The 26604-nt window shown below is 39.6% G+C and overlaps 2 long non-coding RNA genes across 2 annotated transcripts in view; both read right to left on the bottom strand.

Annotated features, from left to right (window-relative positions):
- Positions 1-26604, bottom strand: part of LOC129058122 (uncharacterized) — a 627088-nt gene that overhangs the window by 291474 nt on the left and 309010 nt on the right. The gene's annotated exons all lie outside the window — the stretch shown is intronic.
- LOC129058127 (uncharacterized) lies at positions 20075-24698 on the bottom strand. The gene is made up of 3 exons (XR_010136108.1): positions 24636-24698; positions 23769-23827; positions 20075-21509 (listed from the first exon to the last, which is right to left on the bottom strand). It is a non-coding gene; the product is annotated as an uncharacterized LOC129058127 (long non-coding RNA).

Genomic DNA, 26604 nt, shown 5'->3' with positions numbered 1-26604 from the left:
GAACGTGAATCTGTTTGACTCCAAACTCATGCATTTTTCACTACACCCTGCAACACCAGACTGGAAAAGAGAACTTGAGATATTTGAAGAGCTGGTGCGGAAGGTGTTCTTGAAGTGGATTCTTTTGGCTGAGATGAGGTAAAGAGGTGAGTAAGGGGGGTCACAGACTTCAGGGCCAGTTTTCACAGAATTGAGCCAAGATTAATATGGAGTCTAAGTGTGGGTACTGTTTGAACAGAAACTGTTTTCATATCTATGAGGTATACTGACACAAAACCACGTTTGCACAAACACACATACACACAGAACCTCACACACACATAGCCTGCCACAAGAAACTAACTGAGGATAGGTAAAAATAGGGCCAAAAATTAGAGTGTGATGGACTAGTAGAAAAACTGCAGAGGAAATCCTAGCAGTAAACGACTTCAACAATGTTCACCAAAGACAAATGCAAGAATAATAGAATATTTAGTTATCACATAAACATATAGTAATTCAGCCTCTGCAGTTGTGAAGATCAACATGGACAAAATCTAGCACAGTGCTGAGCTCTTAAGAAAAGCTCAGTAATTGCATTTTGATGTGGAGAGGGGCACAATGATGGCCTATTTTCTTCTAGGTTGGATTCTTTCAGCCCATGCCAAGTTGCAGCCCGGTGGTAGAATATATATTTTTTTTATTGTTATACTTTAAGTTCTAGGGTACATGTGCACAACCTGCAGGTTTGTTACATATGTATACATGTGCCATGTTGGTGTGCTGCACCCATTAACTCGTCATTTACATTAGGTATATCTCCTAATGCTATCCCTCCCCGCTTCCCCCACCCCACGACAGACCCCGGTGTGTGATGTTTCCCACCCTGTGTCAGGTGTTCTCAGTGTTCAATTCCCACCTATGAGTGGGAACATGTGGTGTTTGGTTTTCCGTCCTTGCAATAGTTTGCTCAGAATGACGGTTTCCAGCTTCATCCATGTCCCTACAAAGGACACGAACTCATCCTTTTTTCTGGCTTTATGGTATTCCATGGTGTATATGTGCCACATTTTCTTAATCCAGTCTATCATTGATGGACATTTGGATTGGTTCCAAGTCTTTACTATTATGAATAGTGCCGCAAGAAACATACGTGTGCATGTGTCTTTATAGCAGCATGATTTATAATCCTTTGGGTATATACCCAGTAATGGGATGGCTGGGTCAAACAGTATTTCTAGTTCTAGATCCTTGAGGAATTGCCACACTGTCTTCCACAATGGTTGAACTAGTTTACAGTCCCAGTCCGGTGGTAGACTATATCTCTCAAGGCTTTGCTGGAGGGAGGGTCTATAGCAGCAGCAATGCTCAAATTCTTTCTATCTCTCGTCTCTTTGTACTGCAATTCCTCCTCGATCCTTGGTGGTAAAAATGGGGTCAGGGCACCTAAAAGGCAACCCTCACTACCCAAACAGGTGTTTCTCTTTGCTTTGCCATAAACTGGTTGTGTAATGTTGGGCCAGGCCGGTCTCACTGTGGGCATCAGTTTCCTCATTTGTAAATGAAAGGGTTGGGCCAACTCTCTCTGGTTCCATGTGTAGCCACCTTACTCTCATAGTCCTCTCAACATTCTGAATCCTGAATGCCTAGTGCAGTGGCCACATGTTGTAGGCACTCTATAAACAATAGGGAGCTATAGGGTTCAGTTCAATTCAACAAATATCTCCAAAGTCTAATTCTGACTGTGTTTAGGTCTCACATAGCTCTTGTACAGTTTATTCCTAGTAACAATCTTGAATTTTATTATTGCCATGAAAGAGTTAAAGCTTTCTAGTTCTTTCTAGTACTTGTAGCCTCCTGATCACTGTATGCATTTTATATCTCACTCCCACCTTCCAGCCTAAAACAGAGTCTAGGTAACTCCTTGCACAATGACTGAATTATTTCCAAGTTATTGCATGTTCTGGCTCAGTGATGGTTAATTATGTATCGACTTGACTGAGGTAAGGGATGACCTGTTAGCTGTTAAAACATTATTTCTGGGTGTGACTGTGAGGGTGTTTCTGGAAGAGATTAACATTTGAATCAGCAGACTGAGTAATGAAGATTACCTTCCCCAATGAAGGCTGGGTATCATTTAATCCCTCCAGGACCTGAATAGAACAAAAAGGTGAAGGAAGGGCAAATTGACTCTCTACTTGAGCCAGGCCATCTCTCTTCTCCTGCTCTTGGATGTCAGCACTCCTGGTTCTCAGGCCTTTGGGTTTAGGCTGAGACTTACAGTGTTAGAAGAATATTACCCCAGTCTTTCCTTTGACTTCCATAACCTTCGCATTTTGAAGAGTTCAAGCCAATTACTGAATGTGACTCTCCTTCAATTGGGTTTGTCTTTTCTTTCCTTTTGATTAGATTTATGTTGTAAAATTGAGATGCTATGCTCTTTTGCATCTGTATATTGGGAAACACATCATGTCAGATTGTCCCATTGTTACTGATGACAACTTGAATCATTTGGTTAAGGTGATGTCCACCATGTTTCTTACTGTGAAGTTATTATTTTTCCTCTAGAATTAGTAAATAGCCTATGAGAAACACCGTGAGGCTATGTAATATCCAGTTCCTCATCAAACATTCTCCATAAATGTATCACCTATTCATGATTCTTACCTAAACTAATTATTATTGTAATGGCTGCAAAATGGTAGTGTTCTAACTCTTTTCTAACTCCATTGTTCCTTTTGTATTTATTAATTGGCATTCTTTTGTGAAGAAAAGCTTTCCCTTTCTTCTCAATCACCTATTCATTTATTCACTCATTAATTTATATCAGTCTGGACTCATGGATTCTTATTTTGTTAAACATGTTAAAATGTGTAACTAACAGTTATTGATTTTGTTGTTCAAATTTCCAAGACCTGCCAAATAGGAGCTGTTTACACTGGATCCTGAGTCTTTTTGATATATCTCCATCATTTTTTCATAGTTTTTTTTTTCTGGTACAATAAGGTAATTCAGGTTCATATTAGGCCTTCTTTGCTCCAACCAGCCTATGGCATCAGACATTTCTTCAAGAGACATTGATTCTTTTTGTTGAGGAATGGTATTTAGAAACAAGGTCTTGGGACTAGATTTGCTCATTTTTATTGAAGTGCCATTGCTTCCTTCAGTGAACAGAGCTATTCATGGGACAGGAGAGGTGTACACACACACACACACGTGCACACACACACACACAGATGTTATATATAAAAAAGAAATACATATAAGATACATATAGATGTACATATATATGAAATTTTATATTAATACATATTATTTAATGTTAATATATTTAATAAAACCATGAGTTTTTGCTAATACCAACAATTTTGACCCAAGACTATTACTATTGGTACATATCAAGATTTTCCTCTGTACGTTATTATTTTATCTATTTATTTATTTTTTGAGACTAAGTCTCACTCTGTCGCCCAGGCTGAAGTGCAATGGCACAATCTCGGCTCACTGCAACCTCCACTTCCTGGGTTCAAGTGATTCTCCTGCCTCAGCCTCCCAAATAGCTGGGATTACAGGCACGTGCCACCATGGCCGGCTAAATTTTTGTATTTTTAGTAGAGACGGAGTTTCACCATGTTGGCAAGGCTGGTCTCAAACTCCTGACCTCAAGAGATCCACCGACCTCAGCCTTCCAAAGTGCAGGGATTACAGGCATGAGTCACTGTGCCCGGCCCTCTGCATGTATTTTTAATTGTCTTCTTCAACAGTCAAAAACCTGCTTTCCTTTATCCTTAATATAGTTATGCATTTGCTCACTCACTCATTTCTACATTTCACATAAAGTGGTTTCTGAATTGCTAACACTATGTGTTAGAAGCCAAGCTGTTAACTAGATTTTAATATATGTTTATGGTTCCTTTCGTATTTAGTCTGATGGTCTATAGTCAAAGAATTGAGTTCAAATGTTACTTGTATTAGTTTTTAAATCTTTTCCCTAGTTCAGTGTGGTAATGTTCTTCATTTATGATATAGTTAGTGATTTTTCTTGGTAGGTAAAATGTCAACATGGTTCCAAAACTAAAAATGACACCAAACGTATATTCAAAGAAGTGCCGTCCCCTACGCCCACCACTCGTCCTTTCCATCCCATTTCCCCACATCCTCTATAGATCACAAATTGTATCCATTTCTGGTTTATTCCTCCTGTGTTTCTGCCAGCAAAATTAGACAGATATTATAAATATGTCTATTTTCATCTGTCTTCCTCTTCTACAAAACGTAGCATAGCATACATTGCATATAATCTTTTTTACACAAAATATAGTATAGTATACATTGCAGAAATATTCTTTTGTTCTTTGCTTTTTCCACTCAATAAAATATCCTGAAAATCACTCTGTGTCAAGCATAAAGATCTTCCCCATTTGTTTCGCAACTCCATACTACTCCATTGAGTGGATGTATCATCGCACACTTAGTCTAGTATATATGGAAATTTTAGGTTGTTTCTAATATTTTGCAATTATAAACATTGCTGCAGTGAATAACTTTGTGTACATGTATTTTCATGTTCATATTGTTAGAAGTATGGCTTCAGAGTGAATTTCTAGAATAGGGATTGCCACCCCAAAAGAGAAACACGTATGTATTTGTGTTAGAGATTGCAACTTCCTCTCCAAAGAGTTGCATTATTTTTCATTCCTCCTGACACTGAGAGTATTTCTTCTCACAGCTTTGTCAACAGTGTGTTAAGAGTTTAAAAAACTTCTTTTTAACATTCTGATAGGTGAAAAATGGTATCTCATTAGATTTAATTTTCATTTCTCTTATTACAAGAAACATATTTGAACATATGTTTATATGTTTAAGGATATTTGAAAGTTGAAAATATTTTTATATATTTAGGGACCACTTAAATTATATGAATATATCTTTTGCCCATTTTTATTGGTTTTTGGTTTTCCACTTATTCTCAATTTTAAAAATTCTTTATACTTTGGGGACATTAACTTTTTATCTATGAGATATATAGAAACATTTTCTACCAGTTCGTCACTTGGCTTTTGACTTTACTGCTGATAATGTTTTTGACCATTCAAATTTGTTGTTTCTAACTTTACATAGTCAAATTTTATTCTTTATCATCATTTTGATTACTATTATCATTATTATTATCATTGTATTCCAAATTATAGTTAGACCCAGGTCAGATCCAAGTCAGAAATTAATGATATTTTCTTCTAACTAGAATTGTGGACTTACAAGATTTTATTTTCTATATATACTATCTTTCATACATTTGAGGTTTATTCTTTTATATGGTTTAAGGTATGGATTTCATTGTATCTCTTTAAAAGAATGACTATCAAGTGATTAGAACTTGCATTTTTATTATATACTAAATTTTCATATGCATATGGGTCTCTTTCAGATCATATTTTATTTCGCTAGTTGGTCTTTCCACTTATGCACAAGGTTCATACTAGTTCAATCACAGAAACTTTAGAATGCCTCTTAAATTTAGGCACAGTTAATCTTTCATTGTAGCTCTTTTTAAATTTCCGAATATTTCCCTAGTTATTCTTCCTTATTTTTTCTATATAACTTCAGTATCAATTTCACTATAAAAATTTTTAATGTGATATTTTTATTAGGATCGTAGTCAATTTATAAATTAGCTAAGAGAACAATGGCAACCTTATGATATTAAAACATCCTAAGCAAAAAAAACAAACAAAAAAAAAAGTTGTCTTTCTGTTTGTTCAAGTCTACTTTTGTTTCATTAAGGAAGCTTTAAAGTTCTCCCCTTTGGATTTTAAATGAGGTTTTCCCTAACATATCCTGTAACTGATGGTTGGTTTTGTACATAAGAACTATTGATTTCTGAGTATTAATTTTAAATTCTCTTATGTTTTCTAAATTTAGCAAAATATTTTATTGTTTGAGTTCATTTTATAATTGATCGAATTTTCCATGTATACTATCATATCATCTGCAAATACTGACAGTTTATTTGTTTCTAATTTTTATACCTTTAATTAATTTACCTTGTTTAATTGCATTGGCTAATATCTCCAGTACAATGTCAAATAAAGGGGAGAGAGGATATTCTTTATTTCTGATCTTAATAAATATGCCCCTAATATTTTCTCATTAGCACAGATACTGGTGTTAAGACCAAACTATATATTTCTTATCTTGCCAAAGAAACAGCCATTAATTTGTACATTCTTGAGTGCTTTTGTTAGGAGTAGGTGTCCAGTTTGCTCAAATGCTTTTTCATCAACTCTGGAGATAATCACAATATTTTTCCTGAGTTATACTAATGTAGTATATTATTCTAATGTATTTTCTAAAACTGAACAAAATTGGCATTCTTGTAATAGGTCCCACCTTGTCATAGTGTATTATTTTCTTAGTGTGGTGTTGGATTTTGTTCCCTACAATTTGTGACAAATCATCTTTACTATCTTCTCATTTTCATCTAAGTCTACTTCTCAATTATTTTATTCAGACTCATCTTTATCTCAGGTAGAGAAAGAGTCCATGACACACCTGATTTGGAAGTTTCTCATGGTGTTTAACAACTTCCTCTTTACGTTGATTCAAACCTGCTTCTATTTTCAACAAGGGATATGGAAAACAACTATATTCATAAGACCAAGTTCATTCACCTGACCTTGCTGTCAGAACCAGAAGTAGTCATAAACACTTCCGGAAGTGTGTGAATTCAAGTGTATTAAGTTTCCATCCCCACTTCTAGCTAATTGCGAGGGCTAATCTGAACTCCAAAGACTTTGAATCAACCCTTAGCCTTTCCTGTGGACCAAAACCTCCTCTGTTTCAGAGGGAGAAGTGGAAAATTCTGAGATCCTCAGGTTCAGCATTATGTAGTTTAAATGTTACCTTCATGGAAAAGACTTCCCTGATCATCCTGTAAGTCCTTGCTACTTTCTGTCTCTGGATCTTGTTTGTTTCTTTAACTACACTTATCTCAAGTAAATGTAATTAATTAATTGCGCTCCCCTACCTCCACTAAAGTGTAAATTCCAGGAAGACAATGACTATGTCTGTTTTGTTCACCCTGATCACCACATCTCAACACCTAGCACCGTGCCCAGTAGGTAGTATGTTCTCACTAAATATTTATTGAATGAATAAATAATCTTGGATGGAAAAGAAAGCATTAAACCACCAGACTCCTCCAGATGTATAATGCTTTGTCCCAAGTTGAGGGTGGAATTGGCAAAGTTGTTCTTCCAACCCTGAAACTCCTCGGAAAGCTAAGAGTTGTTCTAAAGGTTGAACACCCTGCCAGGCACTTCAGTGCCAGCTTAACAGAAGTTTATTTTCTCATGTCTGGGGAGCTTGTGACAAGTTTCTGAGACCAGCTCTGAGCAGATTCTTCCTGGGAAATTTTAAGTTCAATTCAAGTCAGTAGCTGCTGTTATATTTTTTCTGTCTTTTATGCTCTTTGGAAAAGCAGCAGTTTGTTTGTTTGTTTTAACCTAAAGGGTAAAACTCCAGACCTTGGATTTAATTTCGGGGGGAGGGACGGAGAGAGGAAAGCATTTGACAAGACCAATACTAAGCTCTTTGTGTACATGTATGTGTGTGTGTGTGTGTGTGTGTGTGTGTGTGTGTTAATATACATATGTACAAGCCTCCCCACCCCTCACATCTCCCTGACAACCAGTTTTAATGAATTCATGCGGACCCAATCAAAGATTCTGTAGACCATTTTCTTTCTCGCTTATTCTGTAACTTGGGCTCAATAATTTGGGAGATTCCTTTTGAAGAAACATCTGGAGCCCTGGATGCTGGCCCATTAAAATCAATCCCCGCCTCACCGCCACCCCCTCTCTCAACCTCATCTTCCTTTGAAGAAGTGTTCTGGTTTGAAAATTTCTAACCCAGAATTTCTTGCTCTAAGATATTTTACTCAGATCTTTGGAGTTGTTTACAAATAAAACTGCCAAACAAAATCTCATTACTAGGAACCCACAGTGGCTCAAGTCTGTTTATGGGGATATGGTAGCCTAAGGAACATAATTGGCTCTAAGGAAAGCTTTTGTGGGGGTGAATGTGACTTAAGAATGGAGATGGGCTCAGACAAGAGTCCCATAGTTATATGTTGTATGTATTTCTCTTCTAGCTCCCTCAGGCACACACAGGAATCTAAAGGAATCCTGGGAAGGAGAGGGGAGAACATAGGGAATATTTTTCCATTGTTGTGAAAGTAATAACCCTTGGGGGAAAATATGGAAAAACAAAACAAAACAAACAAACAAACAAAAACAACGAGAAGGACTAAAAGCAGAGACTGAATTTCATGATGGCCTTTTCATCTTCTTCACTGTCTAACACTTTACGGAAGTAAAGAGTTTTGTCATTGGGCCTTACAGCCAATCAGTCATGATAGAGGTGATGAACTCTGTCTCCCTACCTGAGCCGAGCATCCTTCTTTGGAAGCACTGAACCTCTACTGGCCTTCAGAGAACCCTGTCCTGGCAGATCAAGAAACACAGTGTGGAGGATTTGCATTCATGTTCGTAATGGTCACCCCTCCCTGTATCTGTGCCCTCATCATACTTAGAAAACTCCTCCTACAGTAGATGATGCATAAGCCCATCCCTGATGTCAGCCATGTGACTTGCTTGGCCAGTAAAAGCAATGGCATACCAATTCCAAGCCTAGGCTTCAAGAAGCCATGTATGTTTTTGCTTGCTCTCCTGTATCCAGCATCATTCTGAAGAAAGATATGCTTGGGCTGCCCACTAATCCTGGGAGGAGGATGAGACACATGTGGAGCCATACTAACCCAGCCAGGCCCAACACGGTCAGCCAAACTATGCCACCCCCAGATGGAGAAGCAAGCCCAGCCTGCATCAGCTCAGCTCCACAGACGTGTGAGAAATAAATGTTTATTGTTGCATGCCTCTGAGAATTTGTGGTTGCCTGCTCCACATCAAAAGTTAACTGATTACAGAGCTAAAAAGTAAAGCTCTTAAGAAGCTCTGTATTTGAATAACAATGCCTTATATTCATGGAGCATTCCAAGGTTTTTAAATATTTTAAACAATATATCTTATCGAGTTTTTATGATGACCCTGTAAAGTGAGTGAGGCAGGACTTATTATTTCCATTTTCTAGCTGAGAATACTAAGGTGCAAAAAGGTGAAGTCTGACCAGGATGGAAGACAGCTTAAAAAATTTTTTTTTTTTTTTTTAAGTAAAATCAGTTAGCCCTTAGCAAAGAGCTACAGGGGGAATAAAGGGGACGTGAAAGTCCCACCCTTGTCACTACTGGCTCAGCCCTCTTCTCTCTGCTAGAGGTTGTAGGTGGGGGAGACAGACGAACATCATACAATCCTAAGAGTATGCAGAAAGAAAATTTTAGTGAAAAAACATTCTTATTTAATGGACTGGATTCTTCTGGGAAAAAAATTCTGGAAGTGACATTTTGAAAATGTCACACAAGTGACATTTTGAAAAGAAAAGAATTGTGGGAGATAAAAGAGACAAAAATCTCTGAGTCTGAGAAAGTTACATAGACAGTATATGTTCAGTGTATTGGTGGTTGCAATATGCCAAGAAACCTGCTAGAAATCTGACACACATTATCTCATCAATCTTAATAATATAATAACACCACGAAGAAGATAGTAATATAACACAATATCATGTAACAAAACATAACATGTAACATAACATAATACAATCCCCAAAAATTAGGCAATAGAATAACTTGCCAAAGCTCACACAGCAAGGAAGCAGCATTGGGTTCAAGCCCAAATCTGTTTGCCTCCTGCATTGGAGCCTCTCTGTCTTTGGTTGAGGGTGAGAGTCATGGGCACAGAAGCCAACTAAAATAAGCCAAGATGAAAAAAAGAAGTAAGAAAACTGGAGTGAAGGAGTGACTGGAAGCTGGAAAAGCTTTCTGGAGATAATGAACTTCAAAGAGAACCTATTCTCTGCCCAGGCATTGACCCATGATTGTATTGTTTGAGAATCTGTAGCTCACAAGCCCTGCTCCCCCAGACAGTGGACTCTGTGGCATGGCCCTGCAAGAGCAAAAAGCCCAGCATTTAGCTGCACCCCCTTTCTCTTCTTTGTCTCTCTCTCTGCATGTGACAGCAACACTCAGGTGGTTTTTCTTTTGCAGTGATGCCACAATTGAGACTTCGCAGTATGATGGAAAGAGCTCAGGCCTCAAATTTAACATCCCTGGGATCAAACGCAGGCCTGATTTAATAGTTGTGTTTCCTGGTAAGTGACTTAACTTCTCTGAGCCTTGGGGGATATTAATAGTGTCTACCTCATAGAATGCTAGGGGAACTCAAAGAGTTTCTCATGTTAAACCCTTGCTTGGGGCCTAAGACATTCATGCATTCAATAAATGTTATTTGCCTCCCAAGGAACTTTTCGGAAGGTCCAGCTTTCTTTCTAGGAGGTCATAAGAAGGAAAGCAGAGGTGGCCAGAAGGTGGGCCAGGCTGTGCAGCACGGGCCACCACAGGTAAATCCTGCCTGATAGTTCCACATGGGCCACACCTGCTGCTTTGTTTCCTGACCACAGCCCTTCCCATTGCTGGAGTACAGTGCTGCATCAAAACTCCTCGACAGTGACTCTCGACTTCTTGCACGTTCCTCGGAACCCAAAGTATCTTCTCTGTGTTTTGCCAGGTCACTCTCTTTAGAAGTGAAAAGTTTGTTTCCCCTCTTCCTTCACCAGACCCCCTAGTCTTCATTCACCCTTCTCCTACCCAGTGTGGGGGATTGAGCTTCACAGCCTTTTGCTGACAGCAGAACCAAAGGCTCAATTTCTGAGAAGTGACTTTGAGCTCCTACTGCCTCCCATGTCTGGAGAGTGTGGGAGGAAAGGAGGCTGCTCTGGTCCTCAAAGAACATCTGTAGAACTTGCAGGCCTTGTGCAGTTAACCAGAAAACCACCAGCCTCCTTTAGCTTCTCATGCCCAAAAGAGACTCTTCCTGCAGCTTCTTTCTGCTGGTGGTGCAAGCGGATGAGGCCTCTTACACTTACCAACTGGTGCCCTAAGGAACCTGCTTGCTCTTGATGGAATTCATGGTCTTAACATTCCTGCCACCCGTTTGGGAAGGAAGAGGGGAGAGAGGTGGAGAGCACAGGGAAGGGGGGAAAAGAACAGACAGGAACTCCCCTTCCCTGCCCCCACCTCCCTCATGGCCCCCATCTATCTTCAGAGGCTTTGGGAAGGAGACAAAACACCTGGCTTTCAAGGGCTCCCTAACAGCAGAGACAATCGTTAAGGGAGAAGTGGGGTGAGGCCCCTGCAGGTGGATGCTGCAATTGAGCATCATCCAACCTTTGAGTGTCCCTGTCTGTGAAGTCCTGGACATGATTCTTGTTCGCTGCAGAATCTCTACCTCTCCTGTCCTGTGTGAGGCTGACTAAAAGCCAGCAGGGCTCCCCTCCTCCCTACATCTGGGGATTGCTGCTTCTTTTCTCAAGAGGCGTGGAGAATAAGTTTTATCTTTCTGCCTGGGTAGCATTTTCCTCAACTCATACACAAGCCAAAGTGGGCTTGAAAACATTTGTTAAATAATAACAACAATACAGTAATGATAATAATGACAATGATACTATTTCTTGAGCACTTCCTCTGCACGACCCCCTATTAAGCACTTTCTTCACATCCATTATCTCATGTAATGCTGAACTCTTTAACACAGCCCTACACAATCTGACCCCAACTTTGCTCTCTAGCCAAATGTTGATGTTGGAATGTTGATTGGGATTGAATTGAGTCTACACATAAATTTGATAAGAATTGACATCTTAAAAATACTAAGTGTTCCGTTCAATGAATATAATGTTCTTTTATGAATTTTCTTTTTTCTTTTTCCCAGCAACGTGCTTTAATTTTCATTGTATGTTTTTTAAAAGTCTGTTGCTAGTTATTTTATATTTTGGATGTTGTTGTATTATCCAAAACTTCATCACTTGTAAGTTGAAATACATTAATTTTTAAATATTGACCCTGTATCCTGAGACATCATTAAATTTTCTTATTAGTTCTAGTAGCTAATTTGTAGATTCCTTAGGATTTTCTATATACATGATTTTGTCTGCAAATAAAGACATTTTTGCTTTTTCAAATCTGAGTCTCTTTTTTCTTGCCTTATTATTTTATTAAAATAAATTATTTTTTAAGATAGGCATAAGTGTATGAGCAAGTTTTGTTGTAATCGGTGACTCAGAAAAACACAAAATGTGGACCCATGTAATCCCATACCTAGAATCTAGACATCAGTAAAATTTCAGGGACAATGCCCAGGAGTTACAGCTTTACAGATGTATTTATATGCCAGCTTCATTCACAGAAACTTACAATGCAATGGTGAGTACCCCAAGATATCTCAGGACCCTGGATCAGAGAACATAGAAAGCCCAGATCACAGCATGTACAGGTTTCCTTCTGTCCATTCCCAGTCTCAACTCCTTTGCTTTCTTCCTCATTCTTCTCCTGCCTACCTACCTGCCTCCTTTCTCTCACTCTCCATCTCTCTCTTCTCCCACTCTTCCTTTTTCCTTTTTTTCTTTTTTCCTTTCTTCTTTTTTCTGTGCTTCTCTCTCATTCGGTTTCCCCATACAGCCACTTTCTCACTCTTCCCTTCCTCATTCTTGTTTATATCCCAACTTTCATAATATCATCAACACCATTTCTCTCTCCACAGCTGATTGCTTTCCTTTTTGTTGTCACGCCTGGGGACTGCTCAGTCTTTGTCATTGTCATCAATCCTCCGCTGCTCCCTTCCAAGTCCTTCTGATCGTTTTTCAACTGTTGGGTAGGCTGGGAGAAAAATCTTCCTATTCTGCTGCAAAGTCTTCCATAGGTTTAAGTCCTACTGATGTGAACCCAATGAACCTAAAATTCCGTCATTCCATACTTTTAAATCAGAACATTCAAACCAATACAAAAAAGTGATTCTCACATTTAGAGACCATAAGAAATCCATTATGTCTTGGTATGGGGCACAACAATCTACTTGTTTAACAAGCATTTTCCTCCACAAGTGATTTTGAGGCAGATTGGGTGTGGATCAAGTGTTCAGAAATACTGATGGGGGAAAGCTGGGGGAGGGAGGGAGCTACAGCACCAGCGTCACCTGGGAGTCTATTAGAAATGCAAAATCTTAGGTTCCAGCCCACATCCCTGAGCCAAATCTGCCTTTTGCAAGACCCTCACGTGGTTTGCATATACATTAGTTTTAGGAGGATTGATACAGCCTGTATGCCATGGTAAGACGCATGCTATGCCATGTTGACTTTCTTCAGAATTGATAGCTACCACAACAGCTTTAAAATGAGTTCTGAGCCCTAGTATCTGGTCTCAAAACCATTCCACCTAGCAGAGGACTGATTTTACTTAATCATGCCTCAGATCCTCATGTGGAAAATGTGGCTTCTATTATCTACCTTATGTATTTCATGGAGTTATGATGAGACTCCAATGGGTTATAAAAGCTTTTTGAAAGACATAAACTATTCAATAAATAGAATACTAAATTTCAAAGCACACAATAACTTCAGAATTTCCTCAATTACTCAAAAAGGCTTTTGTGGCTACTATAAATTCTTTTTTTTTTTTTTTTTTTTTAGACAGGGACTCACTATGTCACTCTGTCACCCAGGCTGGAGTGCAGTGGTGTGATCTTGGCTCACTGCAACCTCCGCCTCCCAGGTTCAAGCTACTGTCCCATCTCAGCCTCCTGAGTAGCTGGGACTACGGGGCATACCACCACACCTGGCTAATTTTTGTATTTTTCAGTAGAGGCAGGGTTTTGCCATGTTGGCCAGGCCAGGCTGATCTCCAGCTCCTGACCTCAAGTGATGCACCAGCCTCAGCCTCCTAGAATGCTGGGATTACAGGCGTGAGCCACCGGTCCCGGCTGCTACTATAAATTCTAAAGAAAGAAACTCAACATTACATTGCATGCCTCTTACCATGGCATACAGGCTACATCAATCCTCCTAAAATTAATGTACATGTATATCATCTGGTGATCTTGCAAAAGGCAGATTTGGCTCAGGGATGTGGGCTGGAGCCTAAGATTTTGCATTTCTGACAGACTCCCAGGTGACGCTGATGCTGTAGGTCGATGAACCACACTCAGAATAGGGAAGGGATTTATGCTCTTAACTAGAAAAATTAAAGAAGGATGGTGTGGGTAGACTGAGATGGTTTGACTCAATTTGCCTTAAGAGAGAGTGGAGGAAGAAAAAGAATAGAGTTCAGTCTCTTGCTAGAATCACATTCTTGAAGGAGTCACGGCATTGGTGTCCCCCCCACCCAAAAAAAAAGGGTCTTTTTTAAGGCAAGGCTCTCCAGGAAACCTGGAGCAGTTTAAGAGGTTCTGCTTTTCCACCTTTCTGAGGAGGAGCCAATGGATGAGTTCATGTCCTTTGTAGGGACATGGATGAAGCTGGAAACCATCATTCTGAGCAAACTATCGCAAAGACAGAAAACCAAACACCGCATGTTCTCACTCACAGTTGGGAATTGAACAATGAGAACACTTGGACACAGGGTGGGGAACATCACACACTGGGGCCTGTCGTGCGGTAGGGGGATGGGGGAGGGATACCATTAGGAGATATACCTAATGTAAATGACGAGTTAATGGGTGCAGCACACCAACATGGCACATGTATACATATGTAACAAACCTGCACGTTGTGCACATGTATGCTAGAACTTAAAGTATAATTAAACAAACAAACAAAAAAAAACAATGTTGACAGGGCTGCGAAGTCCCCAGACAACACAGCACAGAATACCCAGAAGGGGACAGCTTTGCAGGGGCCAAGATGTGAGGAAGCTCAAATGTGGCATATGTTTCCTAGTTTATCTTTTACTGAACCTAGAGAAAGAGCCTATAGACCTTTTTACACATTAAAGTAAGATGTACAGAAAAGTGGTATGAGGTCTCTACATCAGAAAGAAATGTAAACATCGGTGCCTTTGTTTAATTTTTTTGCCTCTCTAGATCCGCTCTCCACCCTTTTCTATAGTACATGTTTCCCAGGAGGCTGAGCTATATGGAAATGCCTCATTAGTTTCCCTTACATCTGGCTTTGGTTGGGTTCTCTCAATGGGAGGCACCAATAAGAGAGCACAGGAAAGGAAGAGAAAGAGTTTGGGGAATTTATTCTCTGGTTACCTTCCAGCTGAGCCATGGGTTGGCAGTGGTTTGCTTTTTCAAATCTGAGTCTTTCTTTTTTCTTGCCTTATTATTTTATTAAAATAAATTATTTTTTAAGATAGGCTATGGCTCCTGCCAGGAACTCCTCTATCACAACTGCTGCTGCTATGTCTGGGTTCCAGAAACCCGAGCTCCTTCAAACCTTGGTGTGGTAAGAGAGCCCCACTGTTCCTAGCTCTGGGTTGCTTCACTATCCCATAATGAGTTCCCCTAAACCTTCCACAACTTTCTATATGGACGCTTTGCTTGGACTCTCCTCTGTTGACTTTGTCAGTGTGTTTCATTTCCAGACCTATTCTGATGCAATATCCATGAGCAGAACATTCCCACAATATTCCTTATGGTGACTAGGAAGTGCCCTGTCCTTAAATGGCTATCATGGGAATGTGAATACTGGAGGTATAGAAAAAACCAAGGCTATCAATGAGAGTGTAGAGAAGGTGAAAGGAGAGAAGCAGATGAAGATTGTGGAGACCTTCAGGATCAGTGTTGGGGGTGCAGAGGACCATGGCACAATGACCTATGGGTGCAGCATTAGGAATTCAAGCCCTCCCATCTCCTGCTGTTTTCATAGGTCCCACTCTCCTCCTTCTGGTCAGCTTTGATAGCTGAAGATGAGCTCTCTTGAAGGCTGAGGAAATCAACCTCTTGGTTTCTCCATCATTCGTGTCAAAAGTCCAAGCTCTGGGCCAGAGTTCTGGCAGTTTCAAACCCCTCATTCACGCTCTTTGGGAGGAGGATCACTATGGGACCTTTGAGTATATACCATGTGGGGAGATGCTCTCCAGAAATGGGGGACGCAAAAGTTGGCTGTGGTGAGGGAGGAATCAGTCAGTCAGAGGGCTCTAGAAATAGTAATTAAGAGCTTGAAATTTGGTGTTCAATTGCCCGAATTTGAATTCTGCTTCTACTATTTCTTACTGCATAAGCTTCAGCACTTTATCTTTCTGAATATTGGCTTCATTTGTGGAAAGCTGACAATCATATAACCTATCTCACAAGGTCACTAGAGAATTAAATTCTATAGTCCTTGTTCAGCACTTAACAGTGGTGTCTGGCACCCAGGAAACACTCAATAGACATCAGCTAATATTCATGTTCTTTCTGTACTATCATCCTCATCATTTTCCATATCAACATCATGGTCATTGAAATTATATTGATAATTATATGAATGAAGACAGATCAGCTCACTACAAATCCCACAATCCCATTTACCCATTCTGTCAAAATTGGACGTTTCTTCATTATATCCTGCCCCTAGGCCTCCAGGACAATATGGTCATGATTGAATGGCGAAAAGAGGACAGACCTCTTGCCACTTTCCTGCTATGTGACCTTGGCCATATTATTTGTTTAAAGTAAATGAGAGGAATTTACTTTCTTCTTTCTAGGGTTTAAAACATATATTTTCTCTTGCTAAGATCTCCCATGTGCACCTCTAACAGCTCCCTGGCTTGGACTCATGCCTTGGAGTTTTTGAATTACACTCTGCACCCTAATGTGAAGACAGCAGGGTAAATAAGTGCAGAGAAATTTCTGCCAGAGACCCTTGCTTTGGGATGAACATGCTTCCCATGGGCTGAGCCAGCCGACCTGTTTAGCCTTGAATTCATTTTGGCTCATCCACCCAGGCTATACGTCTGCACATCTACAAAGATTAGGGGAGAACTGAAGTGGGACAAATTGCCAGTGAACTCCAGAAGAATCCATACTGCCAGTGACCTTTTCTTGCCTCTCCCAGTCTGACGAAAATGCTTTCCTCCCTTGGGATCCACAACTTTATATGGGCACAAGGCAGGAAAGCTCTATTTCCTTGAGGATTCTCCTCTAAAAACCCTGGGTTCCAATACAATAATGAGAGTTAACTTTGTACAATGCTTCACACTTTACAGAACTGCCAAGAAGATTAAACAAGATGAAGTATTTGAAAAGTGCTTTTAAAAGTACGCATTAGGCTGGGCGCAGTGGCTCACATCTGTAATCCCAGCACTTTGGGAGGCTGAGGCAGGCAGATCACGAGGTCAAGAGATCGAGACCATCCTGGCCAACATGGTGAAACCCCGTCTCTACTAAAAATACAAAAATTGGCTGGACATGGTGGTACGCACCTGTAGTTCCAGCTCCTCAGGAGGCTGAGGCAGGAGAATTGCTTGAACCCAGGAGGTGGAGGTTGCAGTGAGCCAAGATCGTGCCACTGTACTCCAGCCTGGTGACAGAGTGAGACTCCTTCTCAAAAAAAAAATTAAAATTAAAATTTAAAAAAGTATGCATTAGTGGTATTATTTTACACATCTGAAAACTCAGACTTCATGGGGGTAAAATAACATGGCCAAGGTCATATAGCAGGAAAGTGGCAGGACCATGATTTGAATCTGTGTGTCCCAACCCCAAATCCTATGCTCTCCCCTCTGCATAGCTTGCATGAAAGGTCCCACCATGAGCTTCTGCTCATCTGCAGGGCTGCACTGTTATTTTTACAATCACCTCTTGGGCACTCACTGCATAGAACCTGAAGGTTCTATTTGTCTTTTCCCATAGGCTTTCTCTCTTCATCTAGTTAATGAGCTCCATGAAGAAAAAGACTTCATTTATATTCCTATTTTCAGCAGAGGCAAATGCATATCTGTGGGTTGATCATTACTTTGACCCATTCAGCCAGGGATACAGGAATATAGGGACACAGGGATACAGGGGTGATATAGTCTGACTGTGTCCCCACCCAAATCTCACCTTGATTTTGTAATAATCCCCATATGTCAAGGGTAGGGCCAAGTGGAGATAATTGAGTCATGGGGAGCGGTTTCCCCCATACTGTTCTCCTGGTAATGAATAAGTCTCATGAGATCTGATGGTTTTATAAAGGCAAATTCCCCTGTACATGCTCTTTCTTGCCTGCCACCATGTAAGACGTCCCTTTGCTCTTCCTTCATCTTCTGCCATGATTGTAAGGCCTCACCAGCCATGTGGAACTGTGAGTCCATTAAACCTCTTTCCTTTATAAATTACCCAGTCTCTGGTATGTCTTCATTAGCAATGTGAGAACTGACTAACACGAGGGGCACAGGAATACAGGGACACAGTGATACAGAGGCACAGGGTCAGAAGCCAAGACATGTCTTTCCATTAATTCAGGAATAACATTCCAGCAGGTCAGGCAGAAGCTCATCCTGCCTTGGCCCATGTATTCAATGAAAGCCAGAGCAAACTCAAGCCACGAGCCAAAAGGAATGGGGAAAAAAATAAAATCCTCTGCCTCATCATTAGATTTCTTTTTACCAGCGTAGTCCAAGGACTAGTGTAGTCCTTGGAATATAAAATTATCACCACTCATTTTTTCTTCTCCCCTACCTATTCATCTTATTCTCGACATTTGTTTTCTCTTTTCCTTTGTCTTTCTTCTCTCCCTGTATTTATCATATTGTTTTATCATGTTCTTTCAGCATCATTCCCTTCAACAAGCCATCACTCTCCAAAACCAGGTACTTAAGAATATATAATAAAAGTCATCACCTACTGCCTCTGAATCCACAACACACTGAAAACTTTACAGTGAGCTTAAAGTACACTTGATTCCTGCCATTGTAATGAATTTATTAGAATTAATCTTGGTTTCCACTGTTGCTGTTCTTCTGTCTGCCATTTATGGTTTCAATCAATTATACAATCTTAGGACTGAAATTAATAAAGAATTTTGAGAACATCTGCTATTTATTTTAGGGATGATAAAAAAATAAAAACCAAAGAATGTATGTCTATATGAATATTTCTAATTCCACATACAAAATAAAGATCAATTTATGGTTTCCTTGGATACATACCAGATGATTAGAAAGAAACACACCTCTTCTCTAGGCTAGAGATAAGGGTCTGTGCCTGGATGATGGTTGGGCAGTGGTTCCTGGCTCTTGGCTGATGTGCACTCAGGCAGAGGTAGCAGTGCAAGAGGTGATGTTGGGTGGGGACACGGAGGCAATTCAAGATATTTTCGTGGTCAAGATTCAGAGGAATGGGACCAATGACGTTCCCTCTTTGTTTCCTCTCTTATCACAATGATTAAATGCAATGGGGCAGGAGGGAAAGCAAGGCAGTGCTGGGAAAGAGACCTCCATCTCCACACAGGTAGCAGGTGATGTAAGCCCCCAGATGACCTGAGAAGGGGCTGGGGCTGGGGCCTTGAGAAGGGAGGCACTGTGTGTGCTGGAACATCTACAGGACTCAGTAAGGGAGTGGTCTAGGAGCAGGGGGCTCCTGCTGAGGCTGGGCAGGGAGGGACACAAAGCACACTGTGGACCCTGCAAACCCAGGAGTGTTCAGTGTCCCAGGAGCAGGCATAGACCTAGCAAAGAGGAGTTATCCAGGGCTGTGGAATGCCAGCCTTACCTGCAAGGAAGGGGGATGGGAGCTGAAATAAACACTTTCAGACCCATGGCTAAGGATCTTCGAATAATTGTGGAGAATAAGAAAAATGCCCAAAGAAACAAAAGACAGAAATTATATTCTCAATTTTTAAAATAAAAAAGTTGATTCCAGAAAGCAAAATGTCTAAGTTTGACATTAATAATGTATGCTTTAAATTTGTTTTCCAGAAACCAAAAAGTGATTGGTGAACTTTTATAAAAGTAATTGATGATCACTGGGAGCCAGAATGCACTCCCTGAGAAAACCCAAGCCAGACCACTGCATGTGTTTTCATGAATTTCAGGTAGATTACAAGAATGCCATCAACATGTGGTAATGTGATATTATCAAAACTTAATATAAATGATTGAAGTACAGTATACACATGTGAGTGTACATATATATGTATATATACATGTGTCTAGATGTATAGATGCTTTGTATATCTATATATGTGTATATATACATCTTCCAGTATGTTTACGGAATACAATGAAGAAACATATGCTGAATAATAAAATTCCTTAGGTATGGTTTTTTCACATATACAGAAAGAATGTTAAGTATTTTATGTTATACTTCAGGAATATCTGAATTCAGAGACAGCTTCCTTTTTATTGGATGACTGAAACTCAGTTTTGACAGTATAGTTGGCCACAAAGATACAGTATTTGGTACAATTCTACCTTACACCAAAATGATGTCTCAGATAATATGCAAAGATTCATTCCTGGAAAAGCAATGCCTCCAAATGAGGCATTAAAATAAACTGCTGATTTATTGCAAGCATATTTTTGGGATTGAGAGAAGGGTCACAGAGATTGTTCACTGGTAACTTTCCTTTTCCACAAAAGTAACAACAAAGAAGAAAAACACCATGAAATCTTGTGAACAGGCATAAGCAAAGTTTTTGAAAACTCCTGAGTTGAAGTAATTGCCTCCCCAGCTGCACTTGATGAGCCCATGTTTGGCATTGGTTAGCTACTCCTTAAATCCTGAAGAACAGGACAGAATTGCAGATCACAACATGACAACTCTGCCCAGCTTGATGCTCAGCATCTCACTTCTCCTTCTCACTTCCTTTAAAAAATACAAATAAATAAAATGTGATACATTTAACAGACATCAAATGCCCAGAGTTAGGATGTCCTTGTTCTGTACTTGAAGGATTTTCAGTATTTATCTCAGAAGGTAACATTGATTAAGTAAGACCCAGGACTTCAGAGTTGTAACTTGAATTCTAAAAATAGTTTCGGGCGGTTTATAGGAAAACAACTCAAGGCTTTCTTAGCTACAAGCCACGTATGAGCCCAAAACATGACTTGGCTGCTAAAAAGGAAATCTAGTACCAAGCAGCACTAATAAAAGTATAATGATACATTTGAGGGAAGTGATAAGTTTAGCACTGCTTAGTTCTCATCCAGTGTTAAGTTATGGTTGGCTGATGTCAAGGGGGCATCAACAAACCTGGACATATCCACAGAGAGTGTCTGGCCATATAAAGAAGCTAAAGCACATGAACGGAAGTGTTTAAGAGAGGGCCTGATGTTATCTTCAAATAATTCAAGGGCAATAATAATTAATTATATCTACCACAAATGAGAACAACTGCTTCAGGAGACATGAGTTCCTGTCACTGGAGGATAGGTAACAGATAACTGAGCTCTTAAAATATAACACATTTCCTTTATTCATCATATTATACAACAACAGTAATGGCAATAGCTGATACCTACTTTGGTCAGAGCAGAAGCTGACATCCCACTTTGTAAGGAGGGTGGCTGGCCCAGAGAGCCCACAGAGGGGCTTTCCTCCCCTTGTGAGACTTTACGTCCCCACCGACCCAGTTGTCCTCCACACTGCCACCCAGAAAGAAAGCAACTGCATCTGCATTAAGAAGAAATAACCCAAGCCACAACCATACTCCTTGGGCCATTTGCCCATGCAGTGATAAATATCTGGTCAACACTGAAAAGCCCCCTTGATTCCAGAGATGATGTCTTACTTGCCTACTAGCTGTAGAATCTGCTTTAGATTCTACAGATTTTAAGGCAAATGTTTATCAATGAAGTCCAATTAACAAGTCAGCTGATCTCAACCAAATTTCCAGTTGAATGTATCAGATATTTCTCAATGAAGTCCAATTAACAAGTCAGCTGATCTCAACCAAATTTCCAATTGAATATATCAGATGTTTCATTATTTAAATTCTGAAATCTTTAAATTACTAAAATTCTTCAGTTATACCCAAATTTTTGACATTATGTATATCGATTATAATTCATTTTACTTTCATCCCATTTTATCATACCTTCTACCCATCCTAACAATAATGCATAATTTAAGCTGGATTGATACAGTATAACTGTGCTGTTCAGACTTTCTGATGAAAAGTTTTCTCTGATGATGTCAACATTGGGCTAGATTAAATGGGTGTGGAAAGCAGAAGGAAAAGACTAGTTTATTTAACAGTGTAAGAGATAACTGATGATACAGAGAAAAGAAAAAGAATTTAGCTTCTTACTTCACACCATACACCAAAATAAATCCCTATTAATTCAGAAGGAAGTAGATAACTATTATATGTGAAAGTATCTGACTAGGAGTGGAAAAGATACTTTAAAAGTATAAAAATAAAGACTTTTTTTAACAATACAAAGACTGATGAATGTAACATTTCAAAAATATTACTATCTATAAGTTAAAAGTAATTTATGAGCAAAATTAAAAGGTAAGCCACAAACTGGAAAAAATGTTTGTAAGAAAGGGTTTAAAATATGTGACAAGAAGAGTTAACATATTTAAATATAAAGAGTGCTTACAAATCATCAAGAAAAAACCACTCAGGGAAATGGGGCAAAAGATGCTAACAGTCAGTCTATAAGAGATAAAATGGAAGTTGCTAATAAACATATGGAGGGAAATTTCAGCCTCATTTAAAGTTACAAGACAGCGAATTGAAATAAAAATGAGATGCTTTGTATGCCATAAAATAGGCCCTCACATACATGGTGGTGAAAGTAAAAATCAGTATATGCTTTCTGCATGTTAATTAGACAAATGCTTCAAATGGTTTTAAGTTGTAAATGCACTTGACCCAGCAAAGCTAGGTAGCATGGAACACACTGCTACTAAGACGGAGGTCAGTGACCAGGGATGAGGTTAGGCAGTCACAGAGCCTGCTGGTTGTGCAGGACTATACTTCATGCCCTGCAGGACAAGAATGCTGGCAAGCATTAGCATTCTCAAAACCAGGGGGCTGTGCCTTGCTGTTCTTGTAGCTAGAGGTCAGGAAGAGGGAAGGATAAGACGGATTGAGATCTGGCTTGTAGGAGCCTGAAGGAGCCCTGGAGACCTTCTGCCTTGACATTCTCAGTTGATACATGAGCAAGGCAGGTAGGGAGTGAGGAACAACTTGCCCAGTCACTTGCAATGGGTTCATAGCAGAAGTAGAATTCCTGTCCCAGTTTTCTAACTCCAAACCCAGGCTCCTACCACTATTCAACCCTGTATGTTCCATCCCAGCCATTCAACCTCCTGAATGACGTGTTTCCGGCTTTCATTAATAGCAGCTAATTTGATGCTTTGTAATGATCTTTTATAATGACGGTGACTGTATTTTGGGCCCCAGTCATTGCTGTTGCGAGGTAATAGGAAGAGTCCTGACCAGCAGTGGTCTGGAGGTGCCGCTGCAAGCAATGTGTACTTGGGCATGCCTTCTCCCCACTCCAGGAATTGGTTTTCACTTGCACAGAATAAGAAGTTCAAAGCAACATTTTGGATAGTCTTTCCAAATCTATCTTTTTAATTTAAGTATTTTCTGAAAATTTTACTCTTAAAAATGCATAGCAAGCAGGCTATGTGGTGCAATGGACAGCACATGGGACTTCTAGCCTAAATTGGAAAATGCATAAACTATGCATGTGGGCTTCATAGAACAGAAAGGCATGAAAGAAAATTCAAAGATCCCAAAGTAATTATTGTCGAAATGTAGATTTGAAAGCTAACTCAAGAATAAAACTGGAGATTAATGGATTTTCTTCAGCTGAAGAGGGTTCAACTTAAAACCCCAAAACCTCCTCTAGGGATAATGCTGACATATTTGTTTACACTTGAAAGTAGTGAAGAAGCAGGGCAATCGCATACCTTAGACTAGCCTTGTTCAGTGCAAGCATAATTCGAGCCACGTTTCTAATTTCAGTGTCCTTGTAGCCACACAAAGTTAAAAAAAAGGAAAGTTAATTTAAATAATATATTTAATTTTACCCAATATATTCAAAATATTATCATTTCAGCATGTAACCAATATAAAAATGTATTAATGAAATAGTTTACATTCATTTTTTCTTACTAATCTGCAAAATCTGCTGTGTTTTATACTTAGAGCACATCTCTATTCAAATGCTAAAATACTTTTTAGAAATACTTGATTTAGATTTAGATCTAATAAAACTTACACTTGAAACATTATCAAGTTGTTTTAAACATACTTAGAAGTTCTCCAAAAACAGAAATGCGTCTCCGTTTTTAAATTAAATTAAAAATTCAGTTCTCAATGGCATTCATCACATTTCAAGTCCTCAGTAGCCACATGTGGCTAATGTCACCTTATGTGACAGCCTAGACAGGGCCCTATCATAATCTCCGCATCATTTGACCGCCACCTACCTCCATCGTTAGGAAAACACTTCTTCAGCCCAAAGTACCAGATTATTTTAGCACAGAGAGCTTAGGGAAAGGTCATCAGAGTTGATCAATGACATGGTAAGTTAAAAGAGTTTCGTCTGGGTGGGACAGATGAAGGGGGCATGTGGAGGTTATTGAAAAGAAGGAACGAGGATTGCATGGTTTTGGAAGGTTGAAAGAGAAGCGAAAGATTAGATATCTCTCTACCCGCATTAAAAGCTATTGTCACATCTTCAGAGTAAATATAGATATAAAATATTTGATACATATAGCATTTCTGAAGCCCTACCTCTCTGTGACTAAGCCATACATTCTTACATTCTTTACCTGTAGGCAATATACAGGAACATGATACGCCCCCAGTTCCAAGACGTTTTGGTCTAAGAAAACCTAATTTTTGAAAAAAAAAAACAAACTATTTTTACCACTCTAAAAGGACTTTGCAACGAGATCCACTACAGGATTTCTTCAAATATCCAGCCCCCCTGTTATATTTAGAAAGTGATTAGATTAATGGGAAAAGGAAATATTGACAACCAACTTTTCAAGAACACACCTACTGCCGAAAGCAAAGGGCACCTGTTGTTGATCTTATCTTTTGAATGTCAATTTCAAAAGTTGTTTTCATAGCTGAGGCTTTGCTTATAGAATGGTTCCACCCAATGCTTTTGGGCTTAAGACTATGGAAATGCCAGTTGAGGGCATGATTACTTAAAAGTATTGTGCCTTGGGCCTCAGTGTCTGGACAATTGCCTCCATTCTCTACTCTCTAGACCCATTTCGACATCTGTGAGTATATATTCTGCCAGATAAATAATTTCTTATACCAAATATTGACATTATATCATTTTGAATTAAGCCTTCTATGTATACTGAAATTTCCCACCCTGTATAATTTTGTGTCTGAATTTTAAAAGTATCTTATTTGCACATTTCCTTTACATTCATCCACATCTAGACCATCTATTGGGATAAACATGAGACGTTCAAGGACCGAGTTGATGTGCCTCACTTTGGACACCTGGCACTGAGGGGCTTCAAGAAAGATTTCTTTCTAGAACAGGAGAGTGAGACGGAAAGTGCTTAAAAGAAGGCTTGGCATGGCTGAAGTCATTTGTTAAAGAAGTTGGAGAAGGAAACCAGAAGAAAGGCCAATGAATCCAGAAGACAATTATTGCCAAAGCAAGAAGAACACATACTTCCCAATCTACTTACACCCCTAGTTGTCCTTAAGTTAAGGTGTTCAATTTCAGGTCAGCCGAAGATCAGCAGCAAAGCCAGGCATGGTGGGCAAGGTAGAGGGGCCAGGCAGGAAGTAAGATGAGAGGTGAAATTAACCCACTCACTGCCATTCCTTAGGAGAATATTCAGTCCTTTAGCCCAAAGCACCAGATTTTTCAAACAGATGTTGCTTGAGGCAAGTTATAAGACACAAACGATTCAGGCAGTGAGTTGTCCATTGATTTCCAGACATGGATACTGTGCATTTTCTCAATCCCCACAGTGTAACCTGGAAAAGCCATATGTGTTTCTTACAGGGAACTGGGGACTGTTTCTGCTAAACTCACACAAGCAGATGAATTATGGTGCAGCAGGTGGGGAGAAAATGCAGCAGGTGCCAAAAGTATGGGTCCCATAGTTCCAAATCCTGCTGACATGCTACACCCCACCCCACCCCTTAAGCCTTTGCCAGGCTTCCCTGCACAGATACTGGAAAAAGAATAGAATGATCAGACTGGGGTTGGGAGTCACAATAATTAGAGATGGTTGCTAATCAAAGTAGAGATGGAGAAAGAGGAAAAAGTGGCTTCATGGTGCCTCCCAATCTAGGTAGGGCTTCCATAAGGAGAATATTGCATTGTTGTCTATTAATGTAGGCAACTATACACAAGCAATGGCATTCATTATATTCAGAAGAAAGGGGGGTTAGACAGGCAGTGTGGGAAAAAATAAAAAAGACAATTTATCTGGGAGCGAAAAGAGTCATTTTGGTCTTGGCCATGCTACAGATCAGCTCTGTTGCCTTCAGCAAGTCATTTCCCCTCTTGCCTTCAATAGCCTCACCCTATAATATAATGATATAATAGGCTACATGACATATTTTCTACTTTTTGCAATCATGGGATTTTAGAGACATTTATTACAGATATTAACTTGGTTCATCTTCATAACAACCCTATGGGGCAAGTATTATTATTATCCCCATTTTACAGATGAAGAAACAAAAGCACAGAGGTTTAGAAAGTTGCCTAGGGTCACTCAGCTAGTAAGTGGCAGAGACATAATTCAAACCCAG

This window comes from Pongo abelii, chromosome 11 (genome assembly GCF_028885655.2).
Source record: "Pongo abelii isolate AG06213 chromosome 11, NHGRI_mPonAbe1-v2.0_pri, whole genome shotgun sequence".
In the NCBI taxonomy this organism is placed as follows: domain Eukaryota; kingdom Metazoa; phylum Chordata; class Mammalia; order Primates; family Hominidae; genus Pongo; species Pongo abelii.
Note: the sequence above shows the minus strand (reverse complement) of the source record. Positions and strands in the feature narration are given on the sequence as shown.